The sequence below is a fragment of the Limulus polyphemus genome, unplaced genomic scaffold, assembly GCF_000517525.1.
Source record: "Limulus polyphemus unplaced genomic scaffold, Limulus_polyphemus-2.1.2 Scaffold1383, whole genome shotgun sequence".
NCBI lineage: Eukaryota > Metazoa > Arthropoda > Merostomata > Xiphosura > Limulidae > Limulus > Limulus polyphemus.
Window position 1 is genome coordinate 21,353 of NW_013666993.1, and position 23,494 is coordinate 44,846.

At 35.2% G+C, this 23,494-nt stretch overlaps 1 protein-coding gene and 1 long non-coding RNA gene across 9 annotated transcripts in view; both read left to right on the forward strand.

Moving 5' to 3' along the window:
* LOC111086744 overlaps positions 1 to 1,977 on the forward strand; it is a 22,968-nt gene extending 20,991 nt beyond the window's left edge. Inside the window, exon 4 of the long non-coding RNA XR_002611472.1 lies at positions 1,957 to 1,977. This is a non-coding gene — a long non-coding RNA (uncharacterized LOC111086744). The remainder of the gene's footprint in view (positions 1 to 1,956) is intronic.
* Positions 1,978 to 3,522: 1,545 nt separating this feature from the next.
* Positions 3,523 to 23,494, forward strand: part of LOC106463347 (organic cation transporter protein-like) — a 45,675-nt gene continuing 25,703 nt past the window's right edge. The window contains exon 1 of one of the 8 annotated variants that reach the window (XM_022390825.1): positions 3,523 to 3,582. The gene's annotated coding sequence lies outside the window, so the exon portion shown is untranslated. Of the gene's footprint in view, positions 3,583 to 17,122; positions 17,301 to 21,599; positions 21,618 to 23,494 lie in introns of those variants that run through there. The other 7 variants (XM_022390820.1, XM_013923370.2, XM_022390822.1 and 4 more) reach the window with 7 other exon arrangements.

Below are 23,494 nucleotides of genomic sequence, written 5' to 3' on the forward strand. Positions count from 1 at the left end.
TCACTTTCTAGAAAGTGGAAATAGCAAACAACACTGTTGCCAGTGGGCGTCCACGGACGGTCTTGCTTGTCTTCAACACGTCGAATAACACGCACCCACTGCCTACATTTCTCCTCATCCGATGGAAATGAGTGTCCACCTCTATTACTGCACCCGGGAACAGAACAACAGGTGCTAGGCATGCCTATTCATTCAGAAACTAGAGCGATCTATTGTTGTTGTGCGTAGAGCGTGAAGCGTAACCAACATGGCGACCGCGGTTTGTTGGCCCATGCGGCAGAGACATCTTACGGCCATTGGAGGCATAATGGCGCTAGTTTCAAAGTCCCCCATTGCACTGTCTTGGGTGATGACGTTCCTCCGGACTCTCCAACAAATTCTCACCCTACCTGTTTTTACCAGTTCCAAGTCATTGGGGTGACCAACCGTGGAAATACACTTCTGAAAGGGTGCCACATTTAACTGTAGATGATGTAATATTCTCCAATTTGCAATAATCAATACAGTGGAGTGAGACGTCAGAATGCAGTTCACCCCTTCGATTAGGAGCCCTCATCCTACCCTCACATGGATGTCGGTACCCAGCAGGCAGGTTTTGGATATAGAGTGAACCAATCAACATAAGTACTTACATAGGTTCCGGGTTGTCTATCTTCCTACCTTGGTTTCCTCTTTCTGTGTTGTGGGTGACAGCGGCGGTACGTAGGATTGTTCGGGTTTTGTCCTTGGCTATCCCTCATTCTCTCTTCCTTCCTGGCCTTTTTCATGGTTGGAGGAGTTGATTGCATGCCATAGACATCCTTTCAATTTCGGATTGATAGCTCAGAGCTAATCCTTATGTCATACCTGTGAATAAGAGTGGTTCTCACTTTCTTGGGTTTGAGGTGAAGACTGTTTGATCCTATCCTAGCACGGATGTCAGTACCCTGCAAGGAGGTTTTGGATGCAGCTGGCTTGCTGAGTATGATCCGCCACAGCCTAGCCCTCTACATCCAGTAGCACATCCTTGTTTACCTACTTTTCTCATTGAGGGATTGAGTTACAATATCATTCTCTGATTAGGATCACCTTCCTACCACATTCTTTCCGACTCAGATGTGCTCCTCTCATTTTCTGCCCTGATATCTTACACATTCCACACATGGGCGAAGAGTATACCTGGCTCAGAAGTATTGCAGTTCCTCTCTTTCAATCTGACCCTCTCATCTGTGGAGGTATCCTTCAGACGCTTTTGGGGGTACGTCTGTTCTTCCCCCACACTGGTCCCTTCTCCTAATCAATGTGGAATTCTAGCTAATCTTGTGAGAGGAAGGAAGTACTGTATCAGAAGTTATAATTTTCCAACAGTGAAAGTGTATTTCTGATAGGTACTTCCCTTCGCTCACAATTCCAGTTTCTGCCAAACTTCGAAGTGATAGTTTGGTAGAAGCATATAGAGGGAGTCATGTGTCACGTGAGTGTACTATGTTCCTATTGGTGGAGAGGTGACACATGATGATTTGCATGATAGATATATTGGAATCACTTGATTCCGATTGGGGGAAGCAGAAGGCTTGTGGCATGCTTAAAGAAAAAGTTTGCATATAGGGGGCAGCAATGAACAAGAATAGCTAATCTGGTAAGCATAGGGATGCACAAGGAAGATATCTTTTCTGTGTGTTGAGATGAGTATCTATTGGAAATACATTTTCAGTATAGGAAAATTATAACTTCCATTATATTGTTACCATTTAAAACTATTTTTTTCTAAACTTCCAATTGAATATGAAAACTTGCTCAATGCTAATGATGTTTTTACAGTTTGAACTAACTTTCATTTGAGATATTAACACTGATGATGTAATTTATGGCAATTCTTAAACATCCATATTAAAGACATTTTTTGGTATTACTGTGCTTTTAATATTTATTATAGTATTGATAGCACTGATCCATCTTCTTTTTTTTCATACTTAGTGGCAAGAATATTAGGACTCGTTACGAAGAAGAAATAGATTTACAAGAAATACTGTGCACACAAGAAAAGTAGCAAGTAAGTGGAATTATTAAGTTAGGTCTATTCCTCAATAAACGGTACATTAGTTACGTTAAAAGGTAGAACCTGAAGTCGAAGAAATACAATGCTTTTGTGACAATTAATTTAAGTGAATTAAACTATATATTTTTTTATTTTTCTTATAAAATAATCCAAACCAACCCGCACAACAATAGCAACCACTATGGCAATAGATTCACTTGTCATACACCATTCCTTGCTGATCCCATGTTTTACCATCACTTTATGTTTCCATTCTTTGTGCAAACTAAACACTAGCTTAAGACTAGTACTTATAGAGACTCCTACCTTGCCAAAATTTATAATTGTGTCACCCTAAACACAATATTTACAGCATTGAACTAACTACTTGTCAAACTGGCTGACGGTAACAAGTTGACTAAATCGTGCACAGATTACTCATAAACTGACTAACAGACTCAACAATCCACTGTTGCTTAACTAGGTTTTTATACCTGGTTGAAATTGTTTTCTAAATTTTAGATAAGGTTCTAGATATTAAGGCCACGCCAATTCCTTCCTTCCGTCTAGAGAACAATAAAAACTTCTAGAAATTTTAAAATTAAAACATTCTACAATATTATAAGCAAAGGAAGTAGTAGCAAGTGAAACCTGAGGTAATGATGAACACAGAGAAAGTTGTATAAAGAATCCAAGAAGGTGATGCATGGTGACAATAAAGATCATGGACATAGAGATGGGTGAATGGAGGATCTAGGAGGAGGATGTGTAATTTATGAACGCATTAGATTTAGGAGAATAATATATGAATGAATAGGTTATTGAATGACGGTTTGTTATGGCAAAAGTTGTGATACATTATCAAAGAAAGTTTAATAACCACTGGCGGATTTAGGGGGTGGTCCCGCATTCCCGGTACAACCCTCAAATTTCGCATATATATTTTTGGGACACATCACTTAACAAAATCAAGAATTGAAAAAATAGCCGGACCATTCTCGTGGACGAGAACAGTGGCCCACTCGTCAACGCGACATTGGTAAATAATTACACCATACCACTACTTATAGTCAGATGTCTGATCTCGTAATTTTGTTACACAATCTAAGGCGCTATTGTAAAAACAAAAACTATAGAGTAGTATCAAATTAACAAACTATTTTAGCAGGTAAAGTATGTACTGTGGGAAGAATTTTTTTTTGAGAGTTGGGAAAGATTAGACGATGAGTGATCAAACCATAAATTGACTGACAGTTAAATAAAAATATTTTATACAGAAAAGTGGGTTATGTTTAATGAAAAAGCAGTATTTAATGACAAAAAGAGTCGGGAGAAAAGGTATGACAATGAATTGATCCAGTTTATATATGTACACATTTTATTGAAGCCTTGAAATCAAAATTCCAAATTTCGATTCGAAGCCTATTTGCCACCGGTCAAGTTGATCTGTTATCCAAGATGAATGAATAATTGAATAAGTTTTTTTTATGTATTTGTGTTTACAGGCTGTTTGCTACCCGTCTTAATCTTGGCCCAGAGCCCGGAGAAACTGCCAGTGAGAATGGGTAATTTTTTTATTATTATTATTTATTTAAAAGGGTATATTCAACTTTTGGTGAAAAAATGTGAATTACTTGAAGACTATCTAAATGAATATTATTCGCTATAAAATTATGGTTCAAACCTGTTTTGTAGGTAAATAAGTCTCATAGGCAAGTTTCAGTTATTCGGGTTTTTATTGAAATTTGTATATCCGAAAGACCCATATTTATTACTTACTGCATAATTGACACAAAGAATTTAGAATTAACAAAATGTTAGTCGGTCACCTAAAATCCATTTTCAGAATTGAATAATTCCCTTAAGAACATAAGCCAATATTTTCTATTCTTTGTATTCATTTTATATTTGGATGCAGAATGAATTACTACACATTTTGCGGAATATAAGATAAAAAATCATGTCCCAACGTGGACTTGAACCCAGGACCTCTCCCTTACAGGGCGAGTACTACAGAGTCCCACCATTATGTTTTTGCCAATCGTGTTTTCGCAAAATACCTCTAGGTTCGACCCGGATGTATTATAAAAATGACTTAGAACTAGAATGTACGTTATTACTAAAACATTTGGAGGGAAAAAAAGGAGCAGACACATAATATTGTCCAGATGTCAACATTTGCACTTTTAAATAAAGCTGAAATTTACAAAACGAAAAAAGATGTACATCAGTATATTTTGTGTTTTTAAGTTGTTTTAATGTGCTACCTTTATTTTAGTAAGATGGTGTTGGAATGTGTTAGACTAGATGGAAGTACTGGAAAGAGAAAGCACAGTGAAATGAATGTGTAGAAGATTTTCATGCTTGAAAAAAATGTTCCCTTCAGTGGTACAGTGGTGTGTCTGCGGACCTGTACTACTAGAAACCGGGTTTCGATACACGTGGTGGGCAGAGCACAGATAGCCCTTTGTGTAGCTTTGTGCTTAATAACACACAACTGGAAATATGTACTATGTCAGTTTTCGGATAATGGAAAACTCGGATATCTTTTCTTCTTAATATTATAACTATAAATGGTTAAACTTTATTTTGTTATTGTATTTTCCTGGACAAACGAGTTCAGTCTTTCTCGGAAGCGTTAGAACTCTTGTCCTACATATAGTATGCGGGCCTCAGAAATGTCATTGCTTGAGGATCTACACTGTTTATTTGGCAGCTCAATTTCGACACCCACACTAGTAAAAGATAGACCAAGAGATATTGGTGCAGTTAAAAAAGACCCACGTACACTACCAGACAAAACTAAATACATTCTACAGCAAGAGTATTACATTCCTAGCAAGACCTATGTATTCCCTGTCACTAAGTATAATGGTATAAACAGAAATTTCCAAAGATTTTGGTTAGAACGTTATCAGAGACTGGTTGATTTAGCAGTAGCCGATTGTTGTTTTTGTGTATTGTTTGTTTGTTCTGAATTTCGTGCAAAGCTACAAGAAGGCTACCTGCGCTAGCCGTCTCAAATTTAGTAGTGAAAGACTAGAGTGAAAGCAACTAGTCATCACCACCCACCGCCAACTCTTGGGCTACTATTTTACCAACGAATAGTGGGATTGACCATCACATTATAATGCCCTCACGACTGAAAGGGTGAGCATATTTGGTGTGAAGGAGATTCGAACGCGCGATCCGCAGATTGCAAGTCGAGCGCCCTAACCACCTGGTCATGCTGGGCCCTGTTTCTGTGTATATTGTGCCATCTTTGGTAATACTGGTCTTGATGTTCTCAGCACCACTTCTATTTCAGACATATCTCTTGCTCAAGGTCGACTCGATAGACAATTTGTGAAAGTTGGTTCCTATGCGGGAAGAAAAGTCTTGAATTTTGTCGAAAGTGAACTTACATTTATGCGTATGATAGAGATAAAACAAACGATGTAAGAGTCATGCCTAATTCTAGAAATGCTGAAGTTCTTAAGTAGAACAGAGAAGTATTGTCATCGGTTGTCAAATATGTAGTCTTGGGTGGAAAACAGAACCTTGCATTAAGAGGGCATGGAGATGGTGGAAAAAATTGTGGGAACTTTCAAGCTCTGATAGATTTCAGAATGGAATTTCGGGATGAGAAATTAAGAACTTTTAAATCTGCTCCAAAATGCCACTTACAGGTCAAAAGCCATTCAAAATGAAATGATAAATGTAATCGTGGAAGACTTAGTTCAGTAAGTAAAACAGAGTGGGATATATTCGGTATCTGCTGATGAAAAAACTGACGTTAGTGACTCAGAACAGCTTAATTATTATAATTATTATTACAATATATATAATTATTATATATATTGTTGCAAGCTTAATTACGTTCGCCCATGCTACCTGACATATTCAGCTGATTCGATCTGCAGCGATGGCTTGCCAGCTATCCGTGACATAATACTACGTAAAATATATAAAGCGTTCTTTGTATTTGTTTATGATATTGTTATATTTAATATTTATATGTTCAGTGTAATTTAATATTAATTTATTTTCATGTAAAAATTTAGTTTAGAAATACTTTTAAATGTTTTATTAAATTCCTGAGCTGGACAGTTCTTGCAGAAACTTTTCTTGGTTAACACATTTCAATTGATAATACAAGGTATTCATATGAACCAGCTAGTTTATACCTATACTTCATATCAGATAATTAATTTAGAAAATCCCAGACATATATGTTATTATAAATCGTGATTTATGATATATATGTTATAATATTATATTATACATTATTATAAGTATATATATTATTATTAAGAAAATAATAAATAATATATATTTATTATAATATATAATAGTATTATATAATTTTATGTATTGTATTTTGTATAATATATTATATATAATCATATTTATTCTGCATTTTACTTTCGAAAAACGATCAAACGTGTTAGGTGATGCCGTTGCTGTCATGAATTTGTTGCGTCAGGATTGAACTTGTTTCTACGGCAACGAGACGTCATTTCTTCATTTCTCCTTATTTCTATTAATCATTCCGCTAAAGCAACATTTACTCGAGGTTGTGTTGCCATGTGCATTACCTAATGTCATGAATAGAATGTCAAAGAACACGTAATTGTCATGCGACCTGGATTTACTTCAAAGTGAAGATAAGGCCTATATGGGGCTACTTCTACCAACACTTACCACATGTTTGACAAAACTGAAAGAGTTTTGTGATAAACCACTCCAGACTTGCAAGCCACTTGTTAATACTTTGTTTCACTAATTGAGAAGCACTTTGAACTGCCTTTGTCAATGAGGATCACGTTCTCGCAGCTGCTTTTCACCCATAGTTTAAACTGATTTGGATTAGCTCGAGAAACTGTAAAAGAAATGATGATTAAAAACTTTCAAAGAAGATGGAAGGCGGTGGTGATGAAATTTCAGTAAATGCTGATTTAAATATCTCTTTATTTACTTCAATACGCCCATTTCATCGAGTGCAGCTGTATAGTACATTTTCTCAACAGAGAAAGACATTTTGAGGCCAAAAAAAGAGCTGGATTGACGAACAACAATTTCGAGAAGCTGATGCTACTGAAATTAAATAAGAAATTAAAACAGTATTAAATAATAAGGGACGTAATATCTTCTAATATTATAGATTTATTATTTCATGTTAACGTATTAGCTCATTTATTATTATTACTGTCATAATGTTCATTTATTTTTGGATGTTGTGTTCCTTAAGTACTATCATTGAATGTATCGAAGGCTGTATGGTTATTAGCTGCTTTCCTCTCATCCTTCACAAATATGGATAGGCTGTTCTGAGAACTCTGTATTATGATAATATAGCAATAAAGTATTATCTTTACCAATAAATCTGCGTTTTTCATTTTTTCATTATCCACTGACAAAAAAAAATATCATGAAGACTTTATAGTAAAGCTAATGCATGTACTGTGTTATAACCATAAAATAGTATATTTTGTTCATAAATACAGTTTATGTGTCTGTTTAGCGATTTTAAATAGGCCCTAATCAAATTTCCGATAATTGCGAAAGTATTCAAAATAATAGAACTGGTTCTTGGAATCACCCCCAAAAACTTGTTGTATGCCAATGTAAATCATGAACATACAAGGTTAAAGACGTGTACTTACTTGAGAAGATGACAAATGACAGAATAGAAGGTAGTTAAAGGAAAATATTATGTTAAAAATTTGGGAAAATGACGTTTGTCAGCTAAAACTATGAATATAAAAAAATTTTGGTGTTGAGTATGGGGAGATGGGGTAGGACAAGTGAGATTTTTAAAGAGAGTACACATGCGTGTGAAAGATGAGATTATGGGTAAATAAACATGTATAAGAAATGAAAATGGATGAAAACAATTTATTAAATAAAAGCTGTACAACATATAAAATAATGAAGTTTTTAAAATATTTTAATGTAGAAATTCATCATATTTTGGCAACTAATTTTACTGCTTGTATTTGTTTCCACAAAATTGCCCTCGGTGGGTCAGCGGTAAGTCTACGGATTTATAACGCTAAAATCAGGGGTTCGATTCCCTTCGATGGACACAGCAACTAGCTCAGTGTGGCTTTGCTACAAACACACACACATATACACATTTCCACAAAATTATCTTTCAAAAATAAAGGAATTTGACATTTGTATACATTATATTAGCGAACCTTTACAGCTAAGTCATAATATAGTTTATGGGTTCTACAGGGTAGCTTTGGGTTTGAAACATCAACTTTGTTAAGAATCCAGACTGAAAGTTTTAGTCTTGTGAGAATTCTTTTATATAACACCTTCTTTGTCAAGCTGTTATAACACAGTATAGGCAAATAAAATTCAGTTCAATAATTAAAAAAAAAAACGCGTTTTACTTATCTTTGTGACTGTTATTGTATTAGAGCCATAACTACGTGCAATTTAATCAACATTTTCATAAAGTGCTTCAAGTTTAATGAACACACTTTTCCACTTCAGAGAATGGCAAATAATTTTGTAACCAACACGTGAGACTTACTAATTGGATGTCTGCCATTTTCATTTAAATGTATTTACTCACTTACGCAAACTTACAAAATAAAACAAATAATTTGACACTTTTTAAATAAAGGTCTTTATGCAAGTGAGTGTTGTATAATAAAAAAAGGTTTTGTGATTCGTAATATCAAACAAAAAAAGCAATTACAGTTAGAGAAAGTTCTGGAAGTGACATAGTTTAGAAATAAATACAGAAGACGACTTTAATTCCTACAGTCTGCTACTATCCAAGAACTGTAATATAGAATAATACTACTTCAAGACTGCAAACTATTTGTGTGAAACGTTTTAAAAAGTAAAATTTTTGCGCGCGGAAGTGCTGGAAACACCGTAGGCGTTCGCATTCTAGGGGGGTTATGGGGGTATGCTCATATTTATTCAATGAAGCAGAATGGTGCAGTCTGGTTTCTTTGACCGATGTAATGCTGAATTTGACTTATATTTAGCCGGTCAACCAACCACAATGCATGATAGGAAGTTGCTAACTTGACCAAATATATGTTCTGGTCCTGCCTTTGGGGTGGGAGGCAGTGGTATTACAAACGTTCTTATTTCAGTCTTTTCAACTGTTTTGGATGACATGACCCATAAATGAAATAAAACTGTTACATGTACGAACTAATATTCAGTTCTGTTCCAGAAGTCCATAGTAATAAGTTAAGGAAATCCATAGGATTATTCTTTGTGGAATATTCTAAAAAAAGTGTGAAACTGTTTGAGGCTAACACTTTTTACATCTCACCTGATGATGCCAGGAAAACTTGGTGAAACGTTGTGAACAAAGTAAACAAAAGTTTTGCTATGTACAACCACTAAAAAAACTTGTGTGAATTTTAAAAATATATAGTATTTTCTAATATTGAATTCATGTTTTTTTAATTTGATTAATGGCTTCTCATCAATTAGACATTTTAACAAATGTTCTGAATCTGGGATCTATAAGTGGGCTGTTTTTTGTCAAGAAATCAGATGCCAAAGTAGTTGGGAATTCCGAGTGGAACGTTAGGTTTACGTTTCTTAGGAAGACTACATAATTTAGTGTACAGTTGTGATTACTTAGTAGTGAACTTTTTATGATGGTTGATAAAGAATTCATTGTATAAATCCGATTATTTACAAACCAGTTAATTCTCAAGTAGGTTGATTATATGGACTACTGTTGTCTTTGGATCACGGTATTAAATTTTTCCAAGGGAAAGTTTTTCTTAAAAATATATCATTCTTCACGTCTTAAGCCATGTACAACATTAGTCTTAAGTCTTTATAACATTAAGTGTTTTAGAACTAATCTGTTGTAAACAATCATCACGTAGTTTGCATAATTGTCCTTTTTCGTATCATCTTGATGGTGTTATTGTAAAAAATAAAATATTTGAGCTGTCGTTCTTGCAAGTTTTAGGATGTGTCCGAAAAGCAAACATGTGACGTTTCTTTGATGTCAGTCTACCATGACAAAGGTGGAAAACAGAAATATCGGTAGTAAAGTTATGTTGTAATTAGTGCGAAACCGTGACTTTGAAAATAACATGCCATTTCTTAGAAATATGGTACCATACATTCCTGTGCTTGTTAACCGTTATTGTTAGCCCACGAGGTAGATGAAGCACTGTGTATTTGTTGAAACTAGGAATGATATACGAAAGATTTAACTAAAGAAAGGAAGGGATAACTTTCTTTAGCATAAACGTATTTCAGTACTTTTAACTGATACGTATGTACAAATTGATTGCCGTATATTGTGAATCTGTTACCTAACTTATCATGAATCTTCTGTTTATAATGGCATGACTATCCTATTATATTGCACTATTCTTACTCCTGACTCATATGTAGTTCCATACTATGTTTTACTATGAATCAAGATCAGGGGTGAAATTCTGCCGTATTCACCCGTACTGAGTACCGGAACTTATTTTTTTAAGACGGTACTAGTACTGGGACTTAGTTGATCTGCTTTATCGAATTTTTTTGTTTACACATACATTTTTTTTCTTTTTGAGAATATCACCCCTGATCAAGATCATACTTCTTTAGCTTCCATATTATGCACCAATGTACATATATATTTGAAGCACGCGTAATTTATGAATACGAAAAAATATTGTGAGCAAAATATAAGTGAATAAATTAGTTAAAACATTTTGAAAAAAGCAATCGTAAATGGTAAAATTTTTCTCTTTATTTCTGCTATTCAATGGCACAAGTAGGTGTAGCAAATTTAGGTTAGCACATGTGCACTAGACGATGACTCATTTTAAATTACCCTTTCTTAGAATAACTTATGTGATTTGTAGGCAGAATGAAAACTATATTTTTATAACTACTTCTTAGAATTATGTTTATGAAAAGTCATGTTAAACTATGTAAATGTAACACCACATTTCTTACACGTGCATGTTGTATCGCGATATTCACGTAACCAACTTATTTCCACAGATCAATGTGACTTTTTTGTTACTATAGGGTCTTTTGAAGCTTTCAACAATGTCGCTCATATCTATGAAACCTTAGTCCGAAACTTAGCCCTTCTTTTTATTTAGAAGTTTCTTTCTATAGATGGGGCGGGATTTAAAACCGCAGCTCTATCTACCAAACGTATGTGTTAATGAACTAAATTACCGCATCTAGCCTACCGCAAGTCTTGGATTTTATATCATTTGCTATTAAGGACAGAATGTATCTGGACTCGTGGTTTATATCAGTTAGGTCGTAAAAGTCAGAATCCGTTTAATGGTTGTTTTTTGGTGTTTTTTTTTTTTTTTTGTAATTAAGCACAAAGCAACATAATAGGCTATCTGTGCTCTGCCCACCACTGTGCCACTGGGGGCTGTTGTTTTGGAGTATCTACCACAAAGTTACACAATAGGCTCTCTATGCTGTGCTCACATTTGTAGCAGGTATAAAGCTATTAAAGTCAACAAAAGAAGTTTTTCATACGATTACAGTTTCGAAAAGAAATCATATAAACAATTAATAACCCATGAACATACCCAAGTAATAATATAAAATGTGTTTTCTTTTATTTATGTAGTTCTACTCTATTGTAAGAAACACTGAAGAAACAGATATCGCTGTACTGTATAGTTACAACAACAAGACACATCAGCAACATGAGTACTATTTAAAGCACGTTACTGTTATGATTGGATTAAATCTCTCTTTAGATGTTTCTATCATTTAATAATCTTTATTTATTTCTTCAGGTTTGTCTAGGTAACCTACAAACAAAAAATTACCATTACAATTACGAGACTGAAGCTTACATGAATTGCGAGTACAAATGTAATCCAGTAAGTTACAAATACTTTTATCTTACCTGAAAATATAAACTGAAATCTACAGCGCTAAGGTTCTTCCGAAATTTAAAAAGTTTCTTCTTTTCAAAAACGAATGATTGAAAATTACCAATCTTGAAATAAAATATTGCTTTTGATTTCAGAAATATACTTTCTTTGGTATGGTGGAGCCTAAAATTGTATCACATCATATTCTTTTAACGGTTTCTATTATTGGACAGGTTCTTATGGATCATACAGTAAAAGTAATGAAAGTTTAGTCCATTTAATGATAACAAAAGCGTTTTATTTCGTCGATTAACAGTTCTACAAGTTTCTTAACTAGCACTCAGTAATAGGCCTAAATTCACAGTAAATGCTTATAACACAATAAGCTTACTTATTTGCTAATTAATATCGTAAGTGCTGTAATTCAAGTACCTCTGGTACTTTGTTGGAACATAAATTTAGTATTCACAAAATTGAAGCAACAGACAAACTGACTAGCAAATTCGCTAAATACACTATTCATTCAGCTACTGTAATAAACTCACTGATAACTCAACAAGCTAATTTAATATCGCCTAACACGCATTTTTATCAATTCAAACCATTTTATAAATTTCTGGAGGAAGTTCAAGTCATTAGTTGCCACGCGCTCATCATGTGATGTTTGTTTGTTATGGATCTCGCGCAAAGCCCGTCCCACCAAACATACTCACCATTCCAGCCGTGGGGACGTTATATTGTGACGGTCAATCCCACTATTCGTTGGTAAAAGAGTAGCCCATGAGTTGGTGGTGGGTGGTGATGACAAGCTGCCTTCCCTCTGGTCTTACACTGCTAAATTAGAGACGGCTAGCGCAGATAGCCCTCGTGTATTATTCGAACCCGCGACCCACAGATTGCGAGTCGAGCGCCCCAACCACCTGGCCTTATCTCATTCAGGTGCTTAAACGTTTGATGACAAGTGATTTAAACTTAACGTAATTTTAGAAAACAGAAACACTTTTTGTTTTGTAGAACTATTTGTTTGTTTGTAATTAAGAACAAAGCTACACAATGGACTATCTGTGCTCTGACTACCACGGGTATCGAAACCCAGTTTCTAGCGTTGTAAATCCGCAGACATACCGCTGTGCCACTTGGGGGCTTTGTAAAATTAACATACATTTGTATACAATAATATTTCTTTTGAAAAATATAGCTTACAATACGGGCTAAATCCAAGGAAATAATGAAATATGCTGATTTCACATTGTTTTTTTGTGTTGTTTCAATTGCGCTTAAGCTATATTAAGAGTGAAAAACAAAAACTTCGTTTTTCTAGCACATTGAAAGCTAAAATCTTTATTTCTGCCGACCAATATCGGTTACACTGTTACCATCATCAGGGACAATGGCTATTACCGAAACAGGTCGGCTGAAATAACTAATAAAGATTTTATCTATAATTTCTTGTTTGTGTGTTTGTTTGTTGTGAATTTCGCGGAAAGCTACACGAGGGCTATCTGCGCTAGCCGTTTTTAATTTAGCAGTGTAAGACTAAGGGAAGACAGCTAATCATCCCAACCCACCGCCAACTCTTGGGCTACTCTTTTACCAACGAATAGTGGGATTGACCATTACATTGTAATGCCGCAACGGCTGAAAGGTGAAAGGGTGAGCATGTTTGGTGTGACAGGGATTCGAACCCGCGACCCGCAGATTACGATTTCAGTGCCCTAACCACCTGGCCATCTACTATTTGTTAATATAGTAATACAATGTGTTAAAGTTTTGAGTGTGGCTTATGTGCAATTGAAAATCCAAGGTCACATAAATATTGCTTAGTGCATTACTGAATTTATTAGAAATAGGCCTGCTTGTTATACCAAAGTGCATTAAGGTGTTCATTTCTGTACAGGATAAAATGTTTATTGTGCAGTTGCTTTTGTTACACTCATCAATAAAATATGTTGTAACAGTATTCTTTTCATTTTTAACATATTGTACGGAAAGGTAATAGCTCACCAGTCTAAAGCAGTTGTGACAGGATATCTTGCTGTATACGTTAACAGACGTCACAAAAAACAAACAGCTTTGGGTCTTTATACCGAAAAAAAAAAAAACCAGTAAAGTATTGAATTGTTCCAATTTTTCTGTGTTTCAATGTAAATTTGATTTGTAGGTTTCTCATTATACGCAGCTCATTTACTTGGAGAATCTCCTGTCAAAGACAAATCATACGTTTTCTTAAACTAACCTGTAATTGAACAGCTGTAGGGATTGAGATATAGAGATCTACCAAGACGCGAAAAAAGGAAATTAAGAAGCAACAATTTTCTTCTGAGTTCTTTCAAGACAATTTAGGAAGTTTATTTTATTCTATTTATTATTTTTGTAACTAGATAATATTTGAATAAATATTGTTTGTCCACGATTTGAAAACGCGATACAATAAACATCAGATATTTTAAATGCTAAAAAGTGTGTCAATATAATTCCCCGGTGGGACAACGGTAAGTCTTCGGATTTACAATGCTAAAATCAGCAGTTCGATTCCCCTAGTTGGGCACAGCAGATAGTCCGATGTGGCTTTAATATAAAGAAACACACACATAACACACATGTGTTATTGAAATTGTGTCAGAGTTTTTACAGTATCACTCCGTATAGAGTAAAAATGTCCCAATATTTCACTCTGGAAATCTGGTAACCCTATAAAGCAGTCCTAATGCGCATTACAGATACATTCAATGTGAGGAAGGTGAGGCGGAAAGGGTGTTTACGGCCGGTTTTACACTTATTTATGGTCGTATTACACATCAACCTTAAGAAAATCTTACTTACAAATTTCAACATAAAATATTTCCCATGTAGAGGTTACTAATAAAAATAATAATTGTAATTGATGGATGTAGTATTGGTAAAATTCCGGGTTGACAAATGTCTATCCAAGATTTTGTGATCGTTTACTTATCCCCTACTTGAATATGAAGAAAACAAACAACCTGTCAACTCCTTTATTCCTGTACTACTTGTTGCCATGCACTAATCATACGTTGTCAATGTTGGCATATTAGCACATTTTCTAGTAGACAATCACATTACTGTTGATAAGTTCTCTCTTTCTTTAGGCCTGGCATGGCCATGTGGTTAGGGTGATAGATGTATAATCCGTGGATTAAAATCCCGTCAACGAGCATATGTGGTATTCAAACATACCATAGTAACATATGATTATACCAAAATATTGATCAATTATTTTCTCTATTGTCATGGCGGCAACACGTGGTTAAGGATTATCAATATTATCTTGTTTTAGTCACTTCAGCCCTTTCTTCTTTTGGTAGGTGACGTCCTCTTCCCGCAAGATTATTTCAATGCTCTATCTTGAGCCCGGGATTAACTAGTTAAAACTGGAATATATTGTTACACAGCAGAAGTCACGTGACGCTTGTAGCACGTGATGAGTTTCTAGAAGGATCGTGAAGGCTCGAGTGTTTGCCAGACGCCCTCTATTTAGTATATTTAAGACCGGCAAATAAAGCAGAGAAATTAATAGCAGACAGGAAGATATAGAGACAGATAATCGAGTTAAGTGAGTGGTAGTGACCGTAAGAAAAGTGCGCGAATCGTTGTGAATTATAGCGTGTGTTTAAGTTAAAGTGACTGTGGAAATTAAGTGTATTACAAAGTATGTAACAAGAAAGAATAAACTAGTTTTAATTAAGAAAGGACTTGTATCGCTGAAGTTCCTCGGAAAGAATTTTTACTGGAAATTAACAAATGACCAGAGACTTAACAATATTTTGCTGGCCGAACTATGATGTCAACTAAAACTGGTATTTGGCCAATGCTGCTAGGGAACATAGGCCACGAAGTGACGCCGTCCACTAGACAAAGAAAGAGAGGTGATATTCGATATCCAGGTCTTTGTTCAGTTCTATTTAGCTTTCATCGTTATTAGTTCGACAGAAATTTATCTTGAGAGACGGAAAACTGGGGAGCTATTTACTAATCCAGTAGATGCGATCGTCCAATTGTCTACCACACTGTTTTTATGTTGTGTTTAAATAAAGATTGTTTTCACAGTCATTTAAATGGTCAAATCTGTTTATTTCTCAAGCAACTTAAAATTCAGTGAAGTTATCATCTATAGAACACCTCCCTTATTTTTTGATCGAATTTGGTGTTACTTGCAGGTTTGCTTGTCTGATATTTGTCAGATAGTCGGTTTTACCTGAAAATACCTTTCAGCCGTTGGGTGTAATAATATAACAGTTAATTTCCAAATTTCGTTGGCAAAAAGTAGCCCAAGAGTTGGCGGTTCGTGGTATTGACTCTCTGCTTTCCTTTTAGTCTATCAATTCGAAATTAGGGACGACTAGTGCAGATTAGCCTTCGGATATCTTTGTACGAAATTCAACAAACAAATGCTCTCTTTTTATGTAGCTATAGTATATACTTTTATAGTACCAGGTGGTTAGGGCACTCGACTCGTAATCTGAGGGTCGCGGGTTCGAATCCCCGTCACACCAAACATGCTCGCCCTTTCAGCCGTGGGGGCGTTATAATGTGACGGTCAATCCCATTATTCGTTGGTAAAAGAGTAGCCCAAGAGTTGGCGGTGGGTGGTGATGACTAGCTGCCTTCCCTCTAGTCTTACACTGCTAAATTAGGGACGGCTAGCGCAGATATCCCTCGTGTGGCTTTGCGCGAAATTCACAAACAAACTAAACTAAAGTACAGCTTTAATTATTTATTTGAAAATATAACGGTTATTTCTTGTGCAAATTTTGTTTCCGAAATGCACGTTTAGTTTGTATGTTGTTTATTTTTATTTTTTTCCTCTGGTTTCTATGCTCTGGTATACTGACATAAATTCTAACACACTATATTTTTAGCTTGTTCACCGCCTTAAAATTCCGTTTAATAGAGCACACTAGAAGGATGATTAAAAATAACATTTTATCCAAGGTTTTTAAAAGTATGTTTTAACAGAATATGAAAGGAACAATTTACGAAACACAGAGATAAACAGAATATAAAAACTATACTTCTAACATAATTATTTGGCACACTATACAAACATAAACCTATATTATTGCCTCATTCTTGTTTTAAAACACTGCCGCACCATTTGATGTAATACGTCGAGGGGACTTCAAGTAAAATTTTAATTTGTTAATTAAAAAAAGGTAAAATCATTAGTGGAAGGAAACTTAACAAACGTTTTCATACTAACAATGGACGTCGCTCTAGTTGAGAGTAAACTTCACGTATATTCACTTAAGTCTATCCCACAATTCAGTCTAATGGTGCAAGTGTTCGATATTTGGTCGTCATCACTGGCATCATCACGTGACGAGTGTCTCGAGAGTTCATTCTCAGTCTGGAACGCTTTGATACACTTCATGTTTTATTATTAATCGTAGATTGGCCGTTGACGACTGCGAGCTGTAGAAATTTCGACGTAGGTGAGTTAGTTAATTCTGTATTAAACTAATGGGAATTTGATGTTTAAAGTAAATAAAGCATTGTAACTGTAGTACTTTCATTGACAAATATTTGTCGAAACAAAATGTTTAGAAAGAAGTAAACTTTACTAACATACCAAAATCTCGAGTCATGAGATGACTCTGTACAGCCTGTACTATGTCCACGACAACTGTGTCAACAGAAAAAAATGATAAGCATTGTACTACAATAGTGGCAGCTGCGGTTAAGTATAAATAGATCAGTTTATTTGTTTGTTATGAATTTCGCGCAAAGCTACTCGAGGGCTATCTGCGATAGCCGTCCTTAAGTTAGCAGTGTAAGACTAGAGGAAAGGCAGCTAGTCATCACCACCCACCGCCAACTCTTGAGTTACACTTTTACCAACGAATAGTGGGATTGACCACCACCCTATAACGCCTCCACAGCTGAAAGGGCGAGCATGTTTAGTGTGACGGGAATTCAAACCCGCGACCCACAGGCTGCAAGTCGAGCGCCCTAACCACCTGGCCATGCCGGGCCAAATAGATCAAAATTGTACTACACTTTTTGATCCAAAGCTGGCAGGCTAATCACTGGGCCGCGTTCAGCTACAGTTTTATAAGAAAGTGGCCTAAGTATTGTATTATGTCAGCGTCAGCTGTTTGAGTTTAGGAATAGTTTAGTTTTCTACATCTGCAGCACCTGTGTTATAACCAAGAGAATCAGTAACGAAGTGTTACGACGCTTTCAACACATCTGTGCTTCTTGATGAAAATATATAAAGCAAAAACTTGTGTTTTTGTACATTATTACTGAAAATGATGGATACCAACAAAATAAACCAATTCTGAACGAATGAATAACTAAAAATATAAATTATTACTGGACTTAGAAATAGATATTTTTCTTTTTGCTAAACATATAAACATAGCCTACATTTTCAAAGAACGAATTAATGAACGTGTATTTTGTCTGAACTTTCGAGGCTCGGAACTATTTTACCACTTCCAAGCTTACTTTTAATGGTGTAAAAAATGTAGGACAGGAAATCAAATCACATTTATTTGTTTATTTAAGCATGAGAAAATTTCACGGGAACAATTAACACATTACTACCAGGGTAGTTGAAATTTTACAGATATGCCACTTATTTTGCTTTCATTGTTCTGTTTATTGTGTAATTTCATACTCGATCAAAGTTATCACCCGTTTTGCGTGTTATGACCAGGTGTGTGTTGAGCCTCATTGACTTCCTATACAACGTATTTCATCTCACCATATAAAGTATTAAATAGATGACAAATCTTTCATCCAATCAGAATCGAAGAAAGTATCAGAATTCAGCACAGCTTTTATCACTCTTCTATCTAACAAGTTGCAGGGCTTTGGCATGTCTATTTCTTGAAAATCAGGATAAGTAGATATTAAGTTCTGATAAAGCTTTAACATGTACATTGCTATAGAATCTAGCCATAAACATATCACACTACCCTGTGACCTATTAAAAGTGTTTTGAACTGTCCGAAGCAATATTGCCAAATAAACGTAAAAAAATATACAAAAAACATGAGCGTTATAAAAAGAAATCGAAGAACGGAAAATGTATGGATTAATAATAACACAACAACTATTATCGTTTAGTAATTTGGCTGACGCTTTTATTGAAGGTTACTTATAGGGTTTTGCAAACACTAACTTACAGTGTGCTACATATTGTACATTACACATTGTAAAGTGTTACAGCTCTAGTACTTTTTTTTTACCACTGCGCCACTGGTTATGACTGGTGTTACGTATTAGAATTTTAAATAGCCTGAAATTAAGTTAACTGGTAAATTTAAATTTAGTAGTTAAATTATACTTTGGATTTAGCAGTTAAGTAAAAGCCGATATATAGTCAGTTTGTGATATTTACCAACAAGATTGATACACACAGTTTCCTTTTTTAACACAAATATGTTTTAATATACAAACAACAATACAATGTACAATAACAGTTATTACAAATAGTTATTACAATGATTTATAAACAGAAGTTTCACAAACTTACAAGCAATATAAAGTCTTCTTTCTAGTCTGAAACTTCTTCGATATCTTATCGAGGGTTCACGATGAGCCAGTTGATTACGAGTTGATGTAGGTATAATTCACTTCACAGGAAGCTAACTAGCTAGTTTTGTCCTTCGTTATTTACCAGCCACACACGCCGAGTTTTCCACAATTAATTTATATAACGTTTTCGTAAAAATACTAATGTCCGATGAGAATCCACTGAAGTTAAATTATTTGTAATGTTCGAACTTTGTAAAGGTTTTCCGATTGATAATCGTTATAACAATCACAGTTATAGCTTCCGAAGTTTATAGCACATTGACTATAGCAAACTAATAATACAAATAGATACTCTTTTTGGCGCGTCGCGTTAGTTATATTTATAAGCGTGTGGATGCTTTCTAGAAAATTCAGATTTATGTAACAATACTGAGCTACATTTAAGCATTTACGTACATACATATATTGTTGATTTTTACTCTCGAGAATCTTCTACAACTTTGGAGAATAGGCGGGAGTTTCGCAATACATATCTAACACTATAAGCTATGCATGTTTTTAAATATAAACTTAATCTAAACAAGCGTTGATATTAGAATATTAAATTCGTCACACTGGTAATCAGGTTTTAAACAATTTGAATTCGGAAAAGTTTAGGTGTTAAGCAATTTGAAATTAGAAGAGCTTCTTACTTCACCAACAGCGGGGATCGGCAGAAACTACGCAGCTTCTTCTTGGCAAGATTGACTTGTTATAGCTAGTCTGCTATACCACCACTGGTCCTGAATGCGACTTTGTTCTACTGCCTTCCGTGAATGTTGTCTTTTGCTGTGGAGGCCCCTTCCAACTGGTTTGGGAGTGCATGAACAACATCAATTTATTCCATGGCTTCACAGTTAACCAGGAATCATGTTATAATGATACATCCCAACGAATATTTGAAGCAGTAAAATAAACGTATGATTGTTGTCATCTGTTTTGTTTCCTTTATGTCTAAAGTGTAGTCTAGTAAAAACAAATAAGGTTTCTCAATTCTAGTAGCTGTCAACACAAATCTGAAACTTGCTTAACAGCAATTGAGTCAACACATTCTGAATGCTCTTTCCCAGATAACACTTATGAATTCCTTGTATTATACTTATTCAAAGATGTGTTTTCATGACAGGATGAAGCATGGCTAAGTATTTAACGTAATAAGAAATTCTCTGGGTATGAAAAGCTTCTCAAGACTTCCACGAAGAACAACAGTTTGCGTTCTATGACTTTTATCAAGGCAACGATTTTTCACGTGCAGTCTTTCATTGCCTCATCTCTCGTTTATTCTAATTACTTACGATGTTGAAATATTTCCAGATCACTTGCTTGCTAACTTTTCCTGTCGATTAAAAATTCTGAAAAGCTTGTAAATCCTTTTTTTTTCTATTTCTTGAGCTGAAGTGCATGTAACTGAATATTGAACTGTTTTGATCATTCTTCTCTTTTTGCCAGTTGTCGTGAGTAATAACTTTGAGGGTTTGTTTGTAATTAAGCACAAAATTACACAATGGGATATCTGTGCTCTGCCAACGACGAGTATCGAAAGCCCATTTCTAGCGTTTTAAGTCCGCAGACATACCGCTGTGCTACGGGGGGGGCATATCTTTTGGAAGAGTCAAGTATAATTAGTTGTATTATTAGAACTGTGGTTGTCACAGCATAGATTTATGCTTAATCAAAACCAAACTTCCTAACATTTTAGCTGATTTTTGAAAATAGGAGCACTCAAAAGAAATACACGTGTTTTCGCTTTCCGTGTGCTTTCCATCTATAGAATTGTCTTTTTCATAAGAAGTTATAGTTTCTTCAATTTCTTAGATAAAGTAACAGGAGGTTGTTTCACTGATCTTTTCGTTAGTTGTAGTAGCAGTAGTTTCTTAATTGGTTCTAATGGTAGTCTCTTCACCTTCATGTAATGTGTCATGTTACAAAAACTTCAGAAAACCTTTAGTTTTCCAAATCTGCCCTTTTTTATGCTTTCGTTTACCAGTACTGAATCCCAGAGAGACTGTGCCTTCAATCAGTCATGTTTTTCGTAAGTTCACTGCTTGACTGTTTGTTTTTAGATGTTTTGCACACTAACTGTTGGGTTATTTTTGTTTCACCCAATAGTGGGATTTGACCATCTCTCGTGTAGCACACTCACGGCCCAAAATTCGAAGGACGTTTTTGTGGCAACAGGACGCGAACCACAACCCTCACATTCACAGATGGGGAACGCTAACCACGTACGTATGTATGGGCCACACTGCTTTTGAGTAGTTGTTGTTTTCATTGTTACGTTTTTAGCTATATACTTACGAATATACTTACATTTTCAGTCATGGAGGCGTTATAACGTTATGGCCAACCCAACTATTCGTTGGTGAATGAGTAGCCCAAGAGTCGGTGGTGGGTGGTGTTGACTAGTTGCCTTCTCTCTAGGCTATCACTGCTAAGTTAGGGACGACTAGCGCAGATAGCCCTCGATTAGCTTTGTGCGAAATTCAAAACAAATAATCTGTTTATCCCCTATGGACAGCGGTAGGTCTTCGGATTTACAACGCTAAAATCAGGAGTTCTATTCCCCTCGGTGGAGACAGTAGATAACTCTATGTGGTTTTACTATGGCAAAGCACACACACATTTGTAAGATAATTTTGTAAGAATATCTGTAATTTGCTCTTTTTCCTGAAAAACATTATAGTTCGTGAAGTTTATGCCTCGCTTACTTACCACCGTGGCTTAGTTTGCAGAATTATCTTTAGAAATTTCTATTTACACATTTTTGGAATATTTTCATTCTGCGAACTTTCTGAAAAGTGAGAGGTTACTTCAATATGAGGAAGAAAGTTCAGTGATCTGTCTTACTCTCCCATTGGCTAAGCACTGCAGACATACCAGTAATAGAGGTGATATTATAAATATAAGTTATTAGGGACCTTAGTTTATGAATCCATCAGTAAAATTACTTTTAAGCTGCAGTCCCTCTGTTCTGCTGCCCTAAGAAGTTGCCGACATTACTTATCCAGTAATCTGACCACGTGTCTCAGTGGAGAATCACATTTCTATAAATACGTCTCTTAAGGACCAAACCAAGATACTGGTATCGACTCGAAATCTGCGGGTCTCGAGCTCGAATCCCTCTCTCTGAACATGTTCGTCCTTTTAGCCGTGGGGGTGTTATATTGTCACTATCAATCCACTATTCATTGGTAAAAGAGTTGTTCAAAGGTTGGCGGTGTGTGGTGTTGACTAGCTGTCTTCCCTCTAATTTATCACTGCTTAATTAGGGACGGCTATCGCAGATAATTATTGAGTAGCTTTGCGCGAACTTCAAAGCAAACAAACAAACAAACCAAAATACAATTTTTCAGCATAAGGTAAAGGCAAATAAGGTAGATTGTCGCAATCTGGCCTAAACTAATTATTAAAATCCTTTCCAAAAATTTACACGTCACAATATTCAAACAAAATACTTTATTTGGCTGAAAAAATTGTGCTCTTGTGTATTATGGACTTATGTACCTAATCAAATATACGAAATTCAGTTTATGAATGGATGTGAATTAACATATACACACGTAACTATGTTGAATGTCACTTGTGAAGCAATACGTGCTTATAATAAGTAATTTTACCAATAGCCATAGCAGTGAATACCAGTGTCACTCACTTTTCTTTGTGATTAAGAACACGTACAATTTTTAGGCACCACCTGCTGAGTTAGCACATCAGTTCTAACAACATCACAAAAATAAATATAATTGCAAGAGGAAATGAGCATAAATGGCCATTCCTGGTTTAACTTTAACTATAAATGACACTTATGCTGGCTTAAACAAAATACATGCATACACACTTAGTCTAAAAATGAAGGCAAAATTACTTTTACCATCACGGAACAGCAACCATCTCCAGCCAGTCATCATTCTTTCGTTCTAGGACTGCTATTTTAGGGGCCATACAGCATATTTCTTCAGATTAACACAAAATATAACTCAAACTAAATCTGATAACGATGCAAATTCTGCAAGATTTAAACAATTCTTAGCTAGTTCTGATGCTATGTTAAGAAAAAAAACTCTGTTAATATAATTCAGGAAAAATGATATAGGCCCATCAG